Here is a 22,000-nt window from a genome sequence, read left to right on the forward strand (position 1 = left end):
TAATCACAGGAGGTAGATTTATTTCAGTCATTATTTTCAGTCATTATTTTCTCTGCTTCACACAGAGAAAATAATAAGCATGATAGAGCTCTCCTTGATCCACTGGCCACTCAGATAGCTTTACAACGAGAATATTTACTGTCTTAGAGGACAAAGCAGGAAGGTATTTACTTGCCACTTGAGGCACAAGCCTATCTTGAGGGCTTCTCCCTCAAGGCACGGATGGCGGCTTCTGCCTTAATGCTTTAAATGTTTCCAAACTGCTGCTCTACTGCTGCCTTAGTGTGCACATATATAAACCTTACATTTCTCTGCAATGGTATTCTAGAACCATCTGAGATGTATTACGGAAATATATATTTCACAATTTATAAGAGTCAGATTCTCTTCACAATTACAGGATCATTCATGACATACAGCTTTGCACCATGAAAATAAAGGAAGTTGACTGAGTAATTCACAAATTCTTCTTCACAAATACCCACGTACAAAATATAGTTTTGTATATAAACCAATAATGCATGGGTGGATTGCCAATCTCCTTTTGGTGTCCCGCAAAGTTCCCAAACCACATTGAAGAAATCTGGTCTCATCTACCTCTTGTTTCAGTACTACCTACTACATCTCTGCCAACAAAGAAAAAGTTGCCCATCTTGTATAAATCAATAGAGGTTTAAGTTAAAGCAGTTTGTTACAAGATAAAGGAGTAGATGTATGCACAAAATGAGAAAGTTTTGTTCCAAGTTCAGAACAGCCCCATTCAAAATGTTCAAAATGGGATTTTTCAAGTCACATATATGTTAAAAATATTTTTAAACTTTTCACAACAAAGTAAACAAACAATTATGATGCTTTTGCAATCTGCACAAACAGCCACAGAACAGCTCAGCAAATAGCAAACAGCTAATGAACAATCTGTATCACTGCCACCTTCACTTGAGACTTCTCAGAGCACTGGCGTTGTTCTTCATCTCTTCAAATTTATCCTCAAAAAGGATTCCTTATACTGTATGTAATTCAGTGTACGTATGAACAACTAAAGTAATAACATATTCTTTCATTTATTTAATCTTCTGTTACCACATACAGCATATTTACCTTCTAGCACACAGACCTGAGTTAGCCTGAGCTTCCACATCACATTTAGCCATAAAACGGTTTGACTAGTTCTGGCTTAGTGTCGTGTGTGAACTCTACCAACTGTGATTTATTCAACATTAACAACAACAAAGACACCATGGTCTTCTAGGTTTTATTTTTAAAGGGCAAAAAGCTTAAGCACATTTGGAAACACATCCACCTATAAACTACCCATGAATTCAAAAGCATTTCTGAACAAGTATGTATTTCTGCAAATTGGCAGGTGGCTGGAGAATAACTTGGAGTCAGAAGGGATGTATTAATAGTTTCCTAGAGCAATTTCCTTTAATCTAACAAATAAGCCACAAAAACAAACAGGCTCTCCCCCCTTAGCAGTCCTCCAGAGCATTATTTTTGTTCCTAGCAGTTTTCTAAAATTTCTGATTCTAATTCTTTTAAAACAAGATTGGTGTTTCAGCCATATTAATGGTCATGTCTATAAAGGTAGTCCCCAGTTAACAATTGCCTCATTCAGTGACTGTTCGAACTTAAAATGGTGCTGAAAAGGGAGATTTACGATCGGTCCTCTAACTTAAGGCCATCACAGCATCCCCGTGGTCACATGATTGCAATCTGGATGCTTGGCAACCAGCACGCATTTACAACAGTTGAGGCATCCCGTGGTCACACGATCACCATTTGTGATCTTCACAGCCAGCTTCTGACAAGCAAAGTCAGTGGGGAAGTCAGTAGTAAGTTGCAAGTCACAGTCACATGTCACGCTTAATGACCATGGGTGATCTGCTTAACAACCGCAGTGGAAATGACATAAGTCGGGTGTGGTCACGTGATGTTTCACTTAACAACCATGTCGCTTAGTGATGGAGTTGCTGGTCCCAGTTGTTGTTAGGGGAGGTCTGCCTGTAATAATAAAAAGGTGTGTGTACATGCACACATGTGTATAGGCATGCATGTACGCAGAATATGGTGTACTGGATGCTCCAGTTCCCATGAGGGGTCTCTAACCCCTCCACTCACAATCTGAACCCTCTCTCAACTTCAGTTATGAGAGCATCCCTGTGTAAAAGCATTTGGAAAAGCAAAGCAAAGAATGGGAACCAGAAGAAGAAATAATTCCCAAAAGGAAAAGGCAGGCATCGGGAGACTGCCTGCATGGAGGCCAGCCAGCAGGCTTGCCTTCCCTGCATGGATGGGATGGGAAGGGCAAGAAGCAGGGAAAAAACCCCTCAGAGCCTGCAATGGCCATAGTTGCCAACCACTGCAATCTGGACTGGAACGTTTGAAGTTGACTTCAGAAGCAGAAGCAGCGCAGGAAAGAAACAAACCAGGTTGCTATTCACATTGCCCAGGGTGTCCTTTCCCCTGTATCTAGGATGAAAACATTTCAGACACATATTTGCATTGAGTATTTACATATGATTCTACCAGTTCGATTAAGGATAATTGATACAAAAACAAAACAGAAAAAAGAAAAAAAGAAAACAGAAAAAAGAAGCAAAAACATATACTGCATATGAAAAAATATTCAGCATAGTTTTTAAACAAAATATTAAACCTTGATCATACGAACCATTATGTTGATAATTATCTAGTTTTCATAAAAGAGAAAGCAAACATATTTGAGATCCAAATTGCACTTCTAACATTAATGGCTGGGTTGGCACTTTTTGGTATACATCAAAATCATAAACCTGATAGGGTCATTTGTTTTCTTGAGTCTAAAAACAAGGGATCTATGTAGTGGTTTGGTTCGGAAGCATAAAGTCTCCCTTAGAAATGGTACCCCAGCTACATTCCAGAGGCCCCCCCTCAGCCCTGGAGGGCTTGGCTAGGACCCCTCCCTCGGCCCCAGAGGGCTGGGCTGGGGCTCCCCCCTCAGCCCCGGAGGGCTGGGCTGGGGCTCCCCCCTCAGCCCCGGAGGGCTGGGCTGGGGCTCCCCCCTCGGCCCCGGAGGGCTGGGCTGGGAGCATCCTACACAGCGCCTTGATCACAGCAGGAGGTAAAGCCAGGGGGTCAGGATATAGAAGACTGGTGGTGGATCATCTTCATAAGGTAGTGGGGGAGGGAGGGGATGGGGAGGAGGAAGACTATGTGTGGGGCCAGGAATTGGAAGCCTAGTGGGAGGGTGGCGCTCCTCCATCTTGATCTCTTCTTGGCTGCCATGACAGCATCTCTCACAACAGCCAAGAATGTCGTAATTGCAGCCAACGTTCCAAAGGAGGCAGACGGTAATGATTCCAATCAAAAGCCAAAAGTAGTTCAGTCTGCCATTTCCTTCAAGTGGGGACTGGCTAGTCGCCTCGGGGGGACGGCTCGCTGTTGGTTGTCACTGCCTGGTGGAAACCAGGGCACTGTGCCGGGTCCAAGCCCCTCTCCTGGGATTTGCAGGAGGGCACACTGCAAGTTCCTCAGCAAAACTGGGAGTCGGCGCCGTCCAGAGGCCCCGGGCAGTGGAAGGCTCCGAAGGGGGACTCGTTCCCCTTCACCGAGGGGTAGCACATCTGGCCCAAGTGTTCCCCACACCCTCCCTGCGAAGCCACCAAGAAGAACAGGATGTGCAAAAGGGGCCCCTCCATGGCGTGCCCCCCCTTGGCCTCCCCCACCCCAAACCCTCCCTGTCTAAAACAACCCCCCCCCCCAAACATGCTCCTTTTTGGTATATAATTCAAAGCACTTTCCCATCTTTAAACTGTACTGATGCTTGTAACACCATATTAAAAACGTAGAAATAGCAAAATAAAATGGGGAAACAATAGAACAAGGGACTCTCATATGAATAACTTCACTCATTTCATACTTCCTGCATATGAAATGAATAGCCCATCCTTTTACAGAATGATTATCAAGATAGCATATTAGCTTTTATAATTCATTTTACATAGATTAGGACATTATTGGTAACTATAGCCCAGTAATAACACACAGTCAAAAAGCCTGTTATATTCAACAACAATATCAAATTCTTAATTCACAAGAAGTTTAATCCAAAACATATTATTTTGTGCAATACTGTCCACTACTTAGAATCACAGCATTTTAAATTTATTATTTGTATTTTACTTACTATTACATAGAAGATAAACCTGCATTTCTGTGTTGATATGGCAAAAGGGAAACTTAACTATGGTGCAGCATACTATCAATGGACTTTGGAAAAATTCTGACTTCAATTCCTAAAACAACTATTAATATAAGTGGATACCTTTTGGTAAGTCATTCTTCCACAGCTTAACCTTCTTCATAAGATTATCATAAGAATAAAATGGGATGAACTCAAAGTTCTAGAATGACAGGATACAAATTAGAGTGATTACTTTCAAATGTAATGTTTTTAAGTGTGGTCTTAAAGACTCTGAACTTCATAAAAGGTGTTAACTGCTTATCTTTATTGGAAAATATTCATTCAAGGATCAATTAAAACATAAAATCAAATTCAACCATGAAAATCAAAACTGTGTATGCCAATCATTTATCAACAATCCATTGATATTTAGCAGTTCTTTGGTACACAAAAACCTTTCAGTCTGAAGTCCAAACTGGGATACTATTCAATAATTTTCATTTCTAGTACAGATTTCACTGATTTTAAGATGTCCACTGTACCCATAACCACCAAATTTGCTTACAAATCAGAGAGTTTATGAGGCTGTTATTCCCCCAGCTAGATTTAATGCTGTGTATATTTATCTGTGGGGAATGAATTTCAAAAGAACACTTCCTTGTTATTGGGACCACTGGATAAGTCAAACTACAATTCCTGGGTGCAATAAAAACAGTAAATTGCTCCCCTTCCTACCACTGCTGGATGTCAGAAGATGGGCTTTCTCTTTGCAGCAGGGAGCAACTTTCCCCACCTCATGTTTTATGAGAATGTTCACCAAAAATGCAAATAGATATCTAATTAATTCTACACTGAGTTTGTGTGCAATTTATCATTAAGATTGCTACATCTAATTTCCCTGGCAGGATATTAGTGCAATATTATCAGCTTCAAAAACTAACAGCTGTGTAATCTTATTAAGCTATTTTTTTCTCATGTTTCTATCATGGCAGATCAACCCAAAAGTCTTTAAAGCATATTCCTGTTCTTTTCAGATAATTAATTTACATGAAATTAAGTTTGCAATCATTCAACCAAATAAGCACAATCAACTATCATTTATCTTAGGAAAAAGCAAATAAAGATTTATAACCTCTAGAATCCTTACAAATCACATGTACAAATCTCATGGGATAAAGTTAGAAATACCTGAAATATTCATGAAATCCTCTTAAACTTTCAGCATTGTATTAAAGCCTAATTTTAAATATTAAGATCAATAGATACTATTCAGCATAACATTGAGAAAAAATTTCCTTGTGTATACTTTATTTCTAAAATAAACAATACAAATGAAACAATTATTTATTCTTTTATTTTATTTCATACAATAAAATAAAGTCTGTTTCAGGATTCTAACTAGCCTACCAGAAATGCAGTAAGTACTGTTTGGAGCTCACTGATAGGAAAAATAATTAAGAATGCCAATTCCTTTTCCTAATCTTCATAGCACTAAATTATATACTTTATTATATTTATTACTCACTTTTCCATTTAAGATAATTCTCAAAGTAAAGTTAATAGAATCCTGCATCAAAATGGTTAAAATTTAAAATTGTAAACAATAACAACCCACTATTATTTTTAAAGTTCAACAGTATGATATGCAATGCTCAGATCTGACACTTTCTGACAATACCTGAACTTTACTTCAGGAGTCAGCAATGTAGAGCAGATGGCCTGCCTCCTGCCTTCCCAGATTCATGTCCCTCCAGAACTCCCTCTTAGTGCCATCAATTTGCACTAACAATGCCAAGCTGCTATGATTTGTGGTAAGGTGGGCACAGCTGAAATTCTGCTGCAGAAAGATTAGAAAGATCCCTACTTCTAAAAGAGCATCCTGTTGTTTGGAGAAGGGCAGTTTGCTGTTGATTGCTTACTAAATGCCTAGCACTGGGTTTCTCAACCAGGGATCCATGGCACCCTAGAGTTCTGCAAGAGGTCACTAGGGGTTCCCTAGGAGATTATGATTTATTTAAAAAATTATTTCAAATTCGGGCAACTTCACACGAATAAGGTAAGTTTCATTCTTTATTTTTAGTTTAAGAACCCTGTTAATGCATATATACAGGCCTACCCATGAAACAAATAGAATAATTTTGTAACTTCTGGCCATCTGAGCCTGAATGTGCAGGGGTTTCCCGAGGTCTGAAAAATACTTCAAGAGTTCCTCCAGGGTCAAAAGGTTGAGAAAGGCTGGCTTAGCATATTATGAGCAATTTCTGATAATGTGAACAGCCCTTGAAAAATCCTAGCTCAAAGAACCTCCATTGCATAAACATACTTTCTCTTGCTATCATTATGAAGTCTGGGCTTTTTATTGCGTCTACCTTTCTCCATTAGTAAATAACACTGGAATGCCTACAAAATATGCTGTGGTTTTGGGGGACTGCACTCTTTGTCTTTCACAGACATACAAGCAGAGATGTAATTTCACCTACTGGAGGCAGACAAAGCTCAGAGACAGATTTAACAGAGAGATTTAGAGTGAGCAGGTATAGAATCAATATTATTTGATAGAAAATAATTTGGAAATGATCTATGGCAGTCTCTAACTGATCTTGAAAAAAACCAGTATTGGACCTGGTTAATATTTCAATGGTTTTAATCAGTTTTATTTTTTAATGTTTTTAATGATTTCTGTGGTTATTTTTTGGTTGTTTTTCTATTGTTTTTTAGATTTTTAACCTTGTAAGATGCCCAGAGTCATGGCAGTGAGATCGATGACCAAATAAATTTAATAATAAATAAAATATTTGGAGGCAGACCACTAGACAATCCTAGGGCTGCAGACTAAACTAGGAAGTTTGAAAAACCCTCTGGAAGTCAATAGAAAATCAAATGTGTTTTGTTGCCAAGAAAATTGTATGGAACTGTCCATATAGATACCATAAGTCAAGCCCAATATTTTTATGTAAGGTGGAAATATGGGAAAGCAGTTGCCTGAGTAGAAGTCTCAAGTGTCTCCTCCCAGAATTCTAGCCCCACCTTCAGCTTTGGGAAAGTAGCTTGATAGTTCCTGCTGCCACCACCCATCTTTCAGTGGGTGCTCACCTGGCACTTACCCCTTAACCTTAGTGTGTGAAAGAGACAGAGGTTTCATAATCTGTGCTGTCTTTCTGGAAATTAAAATGTTAAAATATGAAAGTTGAAATGCCACTTCTAAGCCATGTGGCTCATAGGCACGTGGCTAGAAGATTCAGCCCTTTTTTCTTCTGTCTTTGGGAGATAAACCAATCTCATAAGAAATAAACAAAATCAAACTTTACTAATTTTTTTTGATGAAATGTAAAAACCTCTTTTTAATTTTATATATTAAAATGCAAACATCCAATACTGAAAGAATAAGTTACAGAGCTGGTCAGATCAGGGGATACCGCAGCTAGAAACCGAATTAAGCAGGAAACATTCCAAAAGAAAATACAAGTCTCCAAAGAATCCACAAGATGGTACTAATCAACAAATGTGTTAAAAGATCTCTGAAAAGACACTGGAGTGATTCCAAATTATATTACATGTCACAAGATGAATGAATGACAAGAATGGCAGGTGGGAGGAAATGGAAGGGAGAAAACTCCCTCATGCATAGGATGAGGTATGATTCAAGGCTGACATAAAATCCAATTTTTCTAACTTATACACATAGATAATAGAAAATTAGCACAACACAGAAACATGCCATAAGAACATGGTGCAAAATTTCTGGCTTGAGCATATTACCTATTCCTGCAGAAATAGATTCATCTTGCAGTTAAGATTTTATTTTATTTATCAAATATGTCACCACCCATCTACTCCCACTGGAGGGACTCTGGGCGGTTTACAACAAAATAATAATAATAAAAAAAACAATAAATATATAATAAAATTCCAGTATAAAAGTGCACTATAAAACAATTTCACATAGCTACTAAATATAAATAAAGTCCAGATGGCTGTGATCTCATTCAGTCCTTGCATAGGAAGGGCGCTTCAAGGCACTAGTCAACCCCAAGTCTGACTATTCTCCTCCCTGCCCCCAGCCCAGTGGCAGAGCAAGGTCTTCAAATTCCTCTGGAAGGCTAGGAGCGATGGGACTAACCTCACCTCCAGGGGCAAGATGTTCCAGAGGGCGGGTGTTACTGCAGAGAAGGCCTGCCTCCTGGACCCCACCAGATGGAATTCTCTTACTGACGGGGTCTGCAGCATGCCCTCTCTGCATGATCGGGTGGGACGGGTTGGTGTAGCAGGGAAGAGGCGGTCCTTCAGGTAGCCTGGTCCCATGTCATGTAGGGCTTTAAAGGTGATAACCAACACCTTGAATTGGACCTGGAAGCAAACTGTTACCCAATGCAGCTCACACATCAAAGGTGTTATGTGTGCCCTTCTAGGGACACCAAAAATAGCCCGTGTGGCTGCATTCTGGACCAGCTGAAGCTTCCGGATACTCTTCAAGGGTAGCCCCATGTAGAGCGCTACATGGATCCTCTGTTATCTCTTACACAGACATCCCTGGTGCCTTGGGATTCCAGACCTCATTCACAGGCTGTGGGAAAATGTTAGCCCCAGTCTTTCCCAGCTTTGGTTCACTGTTTCTCTTTAATTTCTCATTTTAAAAAGGACTAAGCTGTTGTTATCTCCAGCACTGGGAGGGACTGGGCTATCTGACTCTGTACGTAATAAAGAGCATCTCTCACTTGAGGGGAATGTGGATTCTGCAGCTGGCATATAGGATGCAGCCTGGCTACATTTACAACAGCAATATAATATAGGACAGAAATATTTTCCAAAGCAAATTAAAGTAATTTAATGGGAAAAATCATTCATACCATTATCCAAAACATTATCAGCAAACAATAATAATAGAGATAGAAATAAGCTTAGCTATTTAATACTGCTTTATTTAATTAGGTATTGCACATTTATTTTTTAATATATTTTAATTATTTTAAAATTAAGGATTCATTGCACTGAATAAGTTTTTATGAATATTTAAAATTTAATGTATATTTATGAAATGCAATGCTGGCTGGGATGTAATCGAATCATATCATCACATTGACTCTTGTCCCTCTCATTCTTAGGCCCTACAAAGTTCTGGGAGTGTGGATCCCTAGGGCTTGCTGGGACCCACCCTCATTGGAAGAGGATATGGGCTGGACAGCAGGCCTTTTCCATAGTGGTTTCCTTACTTTGGAACTCATTTTCCCCAGATATCTGAGGGTGTTTGGTAGAGCAGTTAAACTTTGCTCCACTGTGTTTTTAATCTTAGTTCTGGGAAGGGCTGATCATTTCAGAATGCTGTTTTTATGTGTTTGCTTTGTTGCATGCTGCCCAGTGTTTTGAGATTAAGCAGGGATATAGAAATGTTAAAGTAGTAAGTAAACAAATTATGATTTATAAAACTGAATGAGGCTTTTGACCCAAAATCATTTGCCCATCTCACTTGATAGTTAAAACCCACTGTATTGTGCACTTCTAATGTCTTGTGTCTTTGGGCCCCCAAATGTCATCTTCAAAATATTGGAAGTCACTACTGGCTGAAGACCTATCTTTTTTTTTTTCCACTTTCCACAGGATTGTATAGAATGTCATTCCAATCCTGGAAATCATTTAACATGTATGTTGTTCAGTTGTACAAACTGGTTATTTCTTCTTTTAATTTATAAACTTATTTGCAAATTCCTCAATTTGCAAAGATGACTGCTTTATTCTGGAATTTCATCACACCAACAAATGGGAATCCAAACCAATGAAGAAGTATACCCTTCTCTAAAAAGAACATATATACTATGAGTGAAACTATGCCTGACCAAAAGGATGAAAGGCAGTGAAGACAGTATCAATTTGTTTACTGTTTTTATCACCAGTCATAACAAATAAGACAAAACCTACATAAAAGTGGCCAAATATTAATAAAATACATTAAAATGTTCTAAAAATCAATAAGAACATTAAAACATTGTTATTATAGCAGATAAAATAATGGAAAAACATTAGGAACTTTGATAAAATTATTTCTCTGTTAAGCAGCAGCCTGTGCAAAGCTTACTAACCCTCATAGTGGTGTCTCCTTGTCTAAATTAATTATTCAATTTTATGTGAATCAAGCCAAAACAATTTTCCTATCAAGAGGGGCTCCAAAATTTTTCCACATGCTGAAGAGGAAATAGGGCAGTACAATAAGTAATGTGTACAATCTTCTATAATTTCCTTGGAACATGGGCAGAAGTGCATATTATAGGGATATTGAGAAATTGGTCCTCTCTAGTTGCAGATGCCATTTGCTGAACTGTAGTTTCGTGAAGGATGGCACTGTAACACAACTCAGATCATGGCATGCACTTAATAAAACCAAAATTGAATGTGAACAAGGGGCAATTTTATTTTGTGATAAACAAATTTCTTTGGGTGAAGACATCCAACACTTTGTTTCTAAATAGTAGATTACTGTCTGCATTCTTTAAATTTAAAAAGAATTCTGGAGAAAAACCAACGGTATGCATATAATTAGATAAAAATGTAAACCAACTGGTGCGGGAAGGAGTGGAGAAATTCATTTGCTCCAGTAGCCACAGCTTAATAAGTCAAGGATCAAACAGTGAGAGGAGCCTAACCTAATAATTAAATGTCCTAACAATTATTTTGGCTTTAATTGGGTATGAACCAGTTTCTGCACAGAGAAAGGGAGTAATAGTACCATTGGGCACACCTAAAACAGTTCTAAGGAGCTTATCTTGAAAAAATTCCGTATCCTAAGGGGTAGAAATTTCTCATAACTGTACTGTGTATGAAAAGTAAAGGACCAACTTGGTTCTTAGGCGAGTTAGGATTGGGGGAATTTGTCAGCCACCACTTGTCTGCCAGAACTTTAATTATTCCTGCCAAAGCTTTCCCAGTTTTTATTTTTGGGGCCTGACAGTGAGAATGCCAACTACCTGAAGTGATAAAAAGGATGCCCGAGTATCTATAAGAGAGAACTTGCTCTATATTATGTTTCCCAATTCTCCATTTATAGCTTTTCCTTTTTTCTCCAGATACCACCATCTTTGTTTTTCAGCATTCATGATTAGACAATCTGAGGAGCAATAGGTGTCCAATACTCTTAACTGTCTGTGTAAGCTACCTGAGAATGGGATATAAGCAACAAGTCACCTGCATAAAGTAATACAGACAAGTTCCTATTTCCCATCTTTACTGGAAAAAAAAATCTCTGTTCAGGGCTGGAAAGATATCATTAATAAATAGATTAAATAGTAGAGGTGCAAGCACACATCCTTATTTCACCCCTTTAAAAGTCTTTTATTTATAAGAATTTTATTAAAGTTTCAGAATACACTTAAAATATGAAGTACAGAGAAGCTTGAATAAAAAACTGAAAGAAAAAAGAAAAACTAAAAAGGGCAAGGATAGCAAGAAAAGATAAACAGAAAGTGACTTCCGACTTTCTCCAACACATATATAAATGCATATTATAATAGCTTAATCTCTTATTCCTAATTAAACCTTAACTAACATTATTTCTATAAAAAAACTAACACTCTAATCATCGAAACCCAAAATCAAAACCCTCATTTTTTTCAGTTACATGCAAATAGTCCAAAAGTGGTTTCCATGTTGAAACAAATCCAGTCACAGTATTTTCTCTTATCAATGTGCCAATTTTGCCATCTGTGCCAATTCTATTAATTTCACCATCCATCCTTCCATTGTGGGAATTTGTGCATCTTTCCATCTTCGTGCGTACAAAAGTCTTGCTGCTGTTATCATGTACAGAAACAGAGTCCCAAATTTTCTTTCAAGTTGTTGGTCCAACAAGCCCAAAAGAAAAAGTTCTGGTTTCAATTGTATATTAACTTTAAGGATCTTTTGAGTTGTAATACATATTTGCTCCCAAAATTTCTTGGCTTTCCCACCCCTTTAAAAGTCTTGATGTTATCTGTCAGGTGTCCTACTGGGGTGATCCTAACCTGAATTTGAGTATTTGTATATAAAGTCATGATTAAAATCAATGACTTTCTATCCAAATTCAACTGATCTAACTTAATCCATAGCTTGTTTCTATCAATAGAATCAAAAGCTGCATGGAAATCCACAAAGGCAACAAATGGTTTCCTGTTAGCGTGTTTTACATACTTATTTATCAGATGATCCAGTACAAAACCATGATAAATTGTTGTATATCCTGCTATAAACCCTGCCTGTACCTCTGCAAGCACATTGCTATCAATGACCCAGTCCTCTAATTTAATAGCTAGATGTTTTGTGTAAATTTTAGTTGTGATGCTAATCAGGATAATTGGTCTATCGTTCTCTGGGTGGCTATAATCACCTTTTTTGTATATTGGGATCACTATGCTTGTATTCCAGCCCTGGAGAAGTTGGCCAGAGGAATTAATATTAAAGAGTATAAGCAATATAAGCTTCTACCAAATGATGTTAACTTTTAATAAATCACCACGGATATAGTCTTCTCTTGGGGCTTTGCCTAATGGTAACACCAGGATCAGAGATTTGATTTCTTTCAGAGAGACAGGGGGGCAGGGTATAGTGTCACTAGGATTTAGATTAATTGGAGAATTAACAGGACTGAGCTAGGGAGCAAACAATCTAGTATAATGGTTCTCCCATTCCTCTTTGGATACTCTAGCCTCTAGGATATGCTTATCTTCCCCCAAATTAGCATTTACCATAATAATGAATAATGTTGTATCTTTAGAATCTATGACAGTCAGGAGTGAGTACCAAAGAGTAATTTGATATAACTAATGCGGTGGCTGCCCTTTCTCAGTGCTTGGGGGCTGTGGGGGTCTGGATGAGGAACAAGAGGCTTCAGCTGAACCCTGGTAAGACGGAGTTGCTGTGGGTTGGTGGCTCTTCTGTATCTGGGAAGTTACCATCTTTAGTTCTGGATGGGGTTGCACTGCCCCATTCAGCCCCAGTGTGTAATCTGGGGGTTCTTCTGGACTCATGGCTCCTGCTCAAAGAGCAGGTGGCAGTCATGGCCAGGAGGGCCTTTGCACAACTTTGTGTTGTGCGCCAGTTACGCCCTTTCCTGGATCGAAATGCCCTCCAAACAGTCACTCATGCCCTGGTCATCTCCCATATAGACTACTGCAATGCGCTCTACATGGGGCTACCCTTGAAGAGTATCCAGAAGCTTCAGCTGGTCCAGAATGCAGCTGCACAGGCAGTTATGAGTGCCCCAAGATCAGCACATGTGACACCACTGCTGCGCAAGCTGCATTGGGTGCCAGTTTGCTTCCAGGTCCAATTCAAGGTGTTGGTTATGACCTTTAAAGCCCTAGATGGCATGGGGCCAGGTTACCTGAGGAACCGTCTCATCCCCATAACCTCAACCCGTCCCACCTGGTCATGCAGAGAGGGCATGCTATGGACCCCACTGGTACAGGAATTCTACTTGGCGGGGTCCAGGAGGCGGGCCTTATCTGCAGTAGCACCCATCCTCTGGAACATTCTGCCCCCGTAGGTGAGGCAGGCCCCTTTGCTCCCGGCTTTCCGGAAGAATTTGAAGATCTGGTTCTGCTGCCTCGCCTGGGGTGGGAGGGGCAATAGTTCTTCCTGGGCATGGTTAGCATCGCAGAGCCCTTCCCAATGAATGAGATCTTTGCTCCTTGGATTTTACTGTATATCTATTTTATTCTCTATTTACAGTATAACGGTTGTTTATATTGTAATTTATATCTTTTATGGTTTTAATTGTTGATTTTATTGTAAACTGCCCAGAGTCCCCCTTTTTGGGGGAGATGGCTGGTAGTAGAAATTTGAAAACTGAATAAATAAATAAATAACTTCTTGAGCTTTAGGAGAAGTTTATATTCCCTTTTCTTCCTAAGCAGTTCCATGATTACCCATGGGGAACAACTATCTTTTTGCTCTTCTTGCCAAATTCCTACCCATACAACATACTGTTCTACATTCTACATCAAACCAGTGACTATGTTGTTGAAATGAACTTAATTTAGAAATGTCCTGCCTTAATTCTGGTTTCAAATGCTCAATTGTTTGTTGATAGTACTCAGGATAATTAAAGAAGCTAAAAATAATTGAAGAAGCTGGGTCAGCTTTAATCAATTTAAGACAAATACATGCCAGATGGCTTGAGTGAAGTATTGCAGTGATTTTATCAGCTAAATTAATGGACCATTTAATTATTTTTGGGCCCAAAAGTTTTAGTGCAAATATTTGGTATTTTCAGCATTCCACTGACTTCAAAGCCAGCATATTGGAAGGTGATGGGTGGTGATCACTATAGCCTCATGGGATAACCTCCATATTTTGAAATTTTCCTATTTTGGCAGAGAAGATACACACGCATTGCTATTCTATTTGTTGATAAGTATGTAAAATTATTGGGAGAATCTTTTGTGTGAGAGCCATTCAATATGTGAAAATTCCATTTGTAAAGTAGGTTTGTAAGTTTAAGCCCTGCAAGGTTTACTTTGGAGCACTTCAAAGAATGAGGGAAAGTAAGGTAGAGTTTATCAATGTCAAGTTTTGCTATTTTGTGTTTATCACTCCCCATTCTTGCATTAAAAGCACCCACTAAGATAATAGCATCTTGTGGGTATTGTCTTCTAGAGAGCATCAGTGGGATTTTCAAGTGTAGACCATGGTCTTAATTCTGAGATTTAGCATATTTGGGAGGCATAAAAACATTTACTATTACTAGGACAATCTTATTCATCATCATAAATCTCACTATAGGAAAGAGGGATTACAGTCCAGATTTATTTGTACTGCCTCCAAATTCCACTTCCTATTTAACAAGATAGTCAAACCCCCCAAAAGGGCGGCCCACAGAATTTACTTTCCTTGCTGGAGTAACCCATGATTTAAAGCCAACTAAATAAATTGTATCAGTTTTCTGGGATCTACGTTTCTTGCAAACATACTATATCATTTTAGTAACTTTAGAGAATCCTCGTCAGTAGCTTGAGCATTCTATCCTGCTAAATTCCACACTAGGATGGATACACTACCTATAGATTCCTGACTTAGTTATTTATTGTGTTCAGTCCTCCCGTTATTTACAAAACCAGAAGGACATATTTCATTTATAAAAAGTAAAGGTAAAGGTTTCCCTTGACGTAAAGTCCAGTCAAATCCGACTCTAGGGGGCGGTGCTCATCTCCGTTTCTAAGCCTTGGAGCCGGCGTTGTCATAGACACTTCCAGGTCATGTGGCCAGCATGACGACTCGGAACGCCGTTACCTTCCCGCTGAAGCGGTACCTATTGATCTACTCACATTTGCATGTTTTTGAACTGCTAGGTGAGCAGGAGCTGGGATTAACAACGGGAGCTCACCCCGCCGTGCGGTTTCGAACCGCCGACCTTCCGATCGACAGCTCAGCGGTTTAACCCGCAGCGCCATCGCGTCCCTCATTTCATTTATAACTTGGGCACTATTAGTGTCAGTTTAACACATGGGCAGGTTTGTTTTTATTTATTCTTTGAATAACAAGAATTTCATGTCTTGAGGTAAGATTAGCTACTGAATCAGTGCATGGTGTTATTTTGTTTGAGATGCTTAGTCTGACCACATTTGTTTCCTTATTAAATCCAAGGGGCAAGTTTGGATACCATTATGACGGGATCTTAAAAAATTAAATGCAGCTGGTTGCAGGGGCCCTAGATCTCTATGGCAAGGGGCTGTATGAGTTGCTGTCCCTTGGGAAGGGGAGACATGTAAATTGTTTTCATACAAGGGATTGATCTCCACTATTAACTGAACCTATTTCCCTACTGAGATTGTAAGCTTATCTTTCTGCAGAGGATGATCATTGTGTTTTTGGCTGCATTGCCTCATGTTGTAGGACTTGCCTTTATTCTCCTTCCCCACTTTTACAGTTGCCACTGTCTCATGAATTGTTCCCTCCTTTTCAGAGCTTTTAAGGTTAAGAGGGGATGAAGTTATAGATGGTAACTGTGCTGTTTATTAATCAGCTCTTCTCTTAACCAGAACAATTTAGCTATTTTGTTCCATAGTGGGCAATTCATTAAAAGTATTTATAAACTCTCTTCAGCAAAGGATCGTTACCTTGTCGTGGTGCTGGAGCTTAAGCACCTCAATGATGCCATGAGCTAAACCGTGAAGGGCCATCCAAGATGGAAGGTCATGACAGAGAGGTCAGACTAAATGCAATCCCTGGGGAAGGTAATGGCAACCCACCCCAGTATTCTTGCCGTGAAAACTAAATGGATCAGTACAACCAGAGATATGTGGGTATACCATCGGAAGATGAGACCCCCAGGTCGGAAGATGGTCAAAATGCTACTGGGGAGGAACAGAGGACGAGTTCAACTAGCCCCAGACGTGATGATGCAGCTAGCTCAAAGCCGAAAGGACGGCTAGCGGCCGACGGTGCTGGTGGTGAACGGCGAATCCGATGTTCTAAGGATCAACACACCATTGGAACCTGGAATGTAAGATCTATGAGCCAGGGCAAATTGGATGTGGTTATTGGTGAGATGTCAAGATTAAAGATAGACATTTTGCGCATCAGTGAACTGAAATGGACTGGAATGGGCCACTTCACATCAAATGACCACCAGATCTACTACTGTGGACAAGAGGACCACAGAAGAAATGGAGTAGCCTTCATAATTAATAGTAAAGCGGCTAAAGCAGTGCTTGGATACAATCCAAAAAACGATAGAATGATCTCAATTCAAATTCAGGGCAAGCCATCTAACATCACAGTGATCCAAATATACGCCCCAACCACAGATGCTGAAGAAGCTGAGGTAGAGCAGTTCTATGAGGATCTGCAGCACCTCCTGGACAACACGCCTAAAAGAGATGTTACTTTCATCACGGGAGACTGGAATGCTAAGGTGGGCAGTCAAATGACACCTGTAATTACAGGTAAGCATGGCCTGGGAGAACAAAACGAAGCAGGACATAGACTGATAGAATTTTGCCAAGACAACTCACTCTGCATAACAAACACTCTCTTCCAACAACCTAAGAGACAGCTTTATACATGGACTTCACCAGATGGACAACACCAAAATCAGATTGACTACATCCTTTGCAGCCAAAGGTGGCGGACATCTATACAGTCGGTAAAAACAAGACCCGGAGCTGACTGTAGTTCAGATCACGAACTCCTTCTTGCACAATTTAGGATCAGGCTAAAGAGATTAGGGAAGACCCACAGATCAGCTAGATATGAGCTCACTAATATTCCTAAGGAATATGCAGTGGAGGTGAAGAATCGATTTAAGGGACTGGACTTAGTAGATAGGGTCCCGGAAGAACTCTGGACAGAAGTTTGCAACATTGTTCAGGAGGCGGCAACAAAATACATCCCAAAGAAAGAGAAAACCAAGAAGGCAAAATGGCTGTCTGCTGAGACACTAGAAGTAGCCCAAGAAAGAAGGAACGCAAAAGGCAACAGTGATAGGGGGAGATATGCCCAATTAAATGCAAAATTCCAGAGGTTAGCCAGAAGAGATAAGGAATTACTTTTAAACAAGCAATGCGTGGAAGTGGAAGAGGACAATAGAACAGGAAGGACAAGAGACTTCTTCCAGAAAATTAGAAACATCGGAGGTAAATTCCAGGCACAAATGGGCATGATCAAAAACAAAGATGGCAAGGACCTAACAGAAGAAGAAGAGATCAAGAAAAGGTGGCAAGAATATACAGAAGACCTGTATAGGAAGGATAACAATATTGGGGATAGCTTTGACAGTGTGGTCAGTGAGCTAGAGCCAGACATCCTGAAGAGTGAGGTTGAGTGGGCCTTAAGAAGCATTGCTAATAACAAGGCAGCAGGAGACGACGGCATCCCAGCTGAACTGTTCAAAATCTTGCAAGATGATGCTGTCAAGGTAATTCATGCTATATGCCAGCAAATTTGGAAAACACAAGAATGGCCATCAGACTGGAAAAAATCAACTTATATCCCCATACCAAAAAAGGGAAACACTAAAGAATGTTCAAACTATCGAACAGTGGCACTCATTTCACATGCCAGTAAGGTAATGCTCAAGATCCTGCAAGGTAGACTTCAGCAATTCATGGAGCGAGAATTGCCAGATGTACAAGCTGGGTTTAGAAAAGGCAGAGGAACTAGGGACCAAATTGCCAATATCCGATGGATAATGGAAAAAGCCAGGGAGTTTCAGAAAAACATCTATTCCTGTTTTATTGACTATTCTAAAGCCTTTGACTGTGTGGACCATAACAAATTGTGGCAAGTTCTTAGTGGTATGGGGATACCAAGTCATCTTGTATGCCTCCTGAAGAATCTGTATAACGACCAAGTAGCAACAGTAAGAACAGACCACGGAACAACGGACTGGTTTAAGATTGGGAAAGGAGTACGGCGGGGCTGTATACTCTCACCCTACCTATTCAACTTTTACGCAGAACACATCATGCGACAAGCTGGCCTTGAGGAATCCAAGGCTGGAGTTAAAATCGCTGGAAGAAACATTAACAATCTCAGATATGCAGATGATACCACTTTGATGGCTGAAAGTGAAGAGGAACTGAGGAGCCTTATGATGAAGGTGAAAGAAGAAAGTGCAAAAGCTGGCTTGCAGCTAAACCTCAAAAAACCAAGATTATGGCAACCAGCTTGATTGATAACTGGCAAATAGAGGGAGAAAATGTAGAAGCAGTGAAAGACTTTGTATTTCTAGGTGCGAAGATTACTGCAGATGCTGACTGCAGTCAGGCAATCAGAAGACGCTTAATCCTTGGGAGAAGAGCAATGACAAATCTCGATAAAATAGTTAAGAGCAGAGACATCACACTGACAACAAAGGCCCGCATAGTTAAAGCAATGGTGTTCCCCGTAGTAACATATGGCTGCGAGAGCTGGACCATAAGGAAGGCTGAGCGAAGGAAGATCAATGCTTTTGAACTGTGGTGTTGGAGGAAAATTCTGAGAGTGCCTTGGACTGCAAGAAGATCCAACCAGTCCATCCTCCAGGAAATTAAGCCAGACTGCTCACTTGAGGGAATGATATTAAAGGCAAAACTGAAATACTTTGGCCACATAATGAGAAGACAGGACACCCTGGAGAAGATGCTGATGCTAGGGAGAGTGGAAGGCAAAAGGAAGAGGGGCCGACCAAGGGCAAGGTGGATGGATGATATTCTAGAGGTGACGGACTCGTCCCTGGGGGAGCTGGGGGTGTTGACGACCGACAGGAAGCTCTGGCGTGGGCTGGTCCATGAAGTCACGAAGAGTCGGAAGCGACTAAACGAATGAACAACAACAAATTTATAAACTCTATTTCTTCAGGTAATAAATTTTCTTCTGTCTACTGTTCTGTCTATTTCTGTCTACTATTGGATTATGTAAATTAGGTTTATCTCAGGGGTTACGAAAATGTTGTTAAAACATCAAGTAACTCCAAGCCCTCTTGCCTGAAGGTATTTAAACTGATAAACTATTTGTGCCTTATTAACAGTCAAAATATACCAGTGCTCTTGCTGTCACATCACTGCAATACAAGTATTCCACCTTTTAAATATCATCTGAAACAAGTCTAAGAGGGTCCGTGTGAAAGTTTGAAGTAGATGCACCAAATGCAATTTTTGTTCCATCTGTGAGAGTAAGCCTCTAGGTTGGGGTTTCCCAGCCTGGGTTCCTTGGAATCCTAGGGTTCCACAAGAGGTCACTAGGGGTTCCCTGGGAGATCCCGATTTATTTAAAAATTTATTTCGAATACGGGCAACTTCACATTAAAGAGGTAAGTTTCATTCTTTATTTTTAGTTTAAGGACACCATTAATGCATATATACAGGTCTACACATGAAATGAATATAATAATTTTGTAACTATAATGCCTATATTTTGTATAGGCATTTTGTAATTTTGTAAATATAATGCCTATATTTGAGCCTGAATGTGCAGGGCTTCCCTGGGGCCTGAAGAAATATTTCAAGGGTACTTCCAGGGTCAAAAAGTTGAGAAAGGCTGCTTTAGATTTTGGGAAGCTGTAAATTCCAGCTTAGCTTTCATTAATTGCAAGCACTACCTTCTGCAGGGAACTTTGCTATTAGTCCTCAAAGGAAAAGAGTATGTTGAGCCATTTGTTAGATAATTTTGTCCAATTATAGAGTCCCCTGCAATGATTGGACAGTGCTGGATTAGAAGACCTGTACAGGTAGTCCTCACTTAACAACCAAAATGGGGACTGGAAAATTAGTTGTTAAGCAGTACAATCATTAAATGAGTCACAATGTGACTGGCCAGATTTTACGACCATTTTTATAATGGTTGTTAAATCACCGCGGTTGTTAAGCAAATCCAGCTTCCCCAGTGGACTTTCTTGCCGGAAACTGGCAAAAAAGATCACAAATCATGATCACGTGACTGCAGGACACTGCAACTGGTTGTAAATGCAAGCCAGCTGCCAAGTGTCCGAATTGTAATAACGTGATCATGGGGGTGGAGTGATGGTTTGCAACAGTCGTAAGTGCGAATACAGGTTGTAAAGCACTTTTTCCAAGGCCATTGTAACTTTGGACCGTCATTAAATGAATTGTTGTTAAGCAAGTACTACCTGTACTGGTCATTTCAACCTTATTAAGGACCTTACTTCCTTCATTAGGTACTTTATTTGCTTTAGGGTATGGAGCTTTGTTGTTACAAATTGAGTTCTCATTGAACATGGTTGTACTGCAAGCATGCTAGTGTATGCGTGTGGCACAGAGTGGTAGGCGGCAGTGAAGGCAATGGCAAACCACCCCGCTCTATAGTCTGCCAAGAAAACACTGCAAAAGCAGTGTCCCTCCAAAGGGTCAGACGTGACTCGGTGCTTGCACAGGGGACATTTCACTTTTCACGTGCGTGTGTGTGTTTGTGTGTGTGTGTGTAGTTTAGTAACAGATTTTGGAACTTCACTGACAACTGGCTGATTGCTAGATACTTCCTATAAATTGCATTTCGGTTCTTCTATGGCTTAATATCACATTATTAGAACCCTGTGAACATGAAGTATTTTTCTCTTGAAATGCAGGACATGATGGAAGACAGCATCCCAGATGCAGAAAGAAATTTAAATGTTTTATACCACAGTGAAGGTTAAGTGACAAGAATTAAAAACGATTCCTTTTAGAATACTCAGAAGTAGAATTTCCACAATGTCTGAGGAAGCATCCCATATCTGGGACTGCGTTCAGTAGAACTGGGCAGTATGTATTTTTAGGTCCAAACCACTGCTTTCAGTAAATCTTTGTAACTTATTAACACTGGAGTGGGGACAACAGCAAAAAGAATTGGCAACACAACCAGCCCTGTTTTCTGACTAAATCAGATCCCAAATTTATTTAAAGAAAGGGGATACTGGATGGGAGATACCAGGAGGAATTGTTCTCCAAGCAAGACAGAATCTAATAATTAATCAGATGGAAAGTAAAGGGAAAACTTCTTTGAGAATGGAATGTTTACATCAGAAAATCTGCTCTCAATACAGACCGTAAACAACTTTATGACACATACAGTATGTCCTTGTGTAAACTGCTTTGGAAGGCTTTTGTGAAAAGCAGTATGTATTTAAATCAGTGGTGACCACTGCTGGTTTGCAAAGGAACTGCAGGTGCACGCAGTAATACAAAACAAAACAAAACAAAACCTCTTGTGGCGTTATCCAATCTTGCAAGATTTTGGTGTTCTTATTTAATAAATTAAAACACTGTAAAACATACTCATTAAAAATGTGAGGTAGAGGAAGGGAAAAACAAAGCAAACAATTCCTTCCTAGTATGTTTTATAGTTACTGCCTGAGAATATGGATTGAAGAATCTTAGAAAATATTTACACTTTATTTAT

The 22,000-nt window shown here is 39.8% G+C and overlaps 2 protein-coding genes across 2 annotated transcripts in view; one reads left to right on the forward strand and one right to left on the reverse strand.

The window, feature by feature from the left end:
- The window catches only part of NEURL1B (neuralized E3 ubiquitin protein ligase 1B), a 442,008-nt gene that overhangs the window by 324,035 nt on the left and 95,973 nt on the right, over window positions 1–22,000 (forward strand). The window lies entirely within an intron of this gene.
- Window positions 1–22,000, reverse strand: part of UBTD2 (ubiquitin domain containing 2) — an 84,649-nt gene that overhangs the window by 11,338 nt on the left and 51,311 nt on the right. The window lies entirely within an intron of this gene.

The sequence above is a fragment of the Candoia aspera genome, chromosome 2 (assembly GCF_035149785.1).
Source record: "Candoia aspera isolate rCanAsp1 chromosome 2, rCanAsp1.hap2, whole genome shotgun sequence".
NCBI classification, from domain to species: Eukaryota; Metazoa; Chordata; class Lepidosauria; order Squamata; family Boidae; genus Candoia; species Candoia aspera.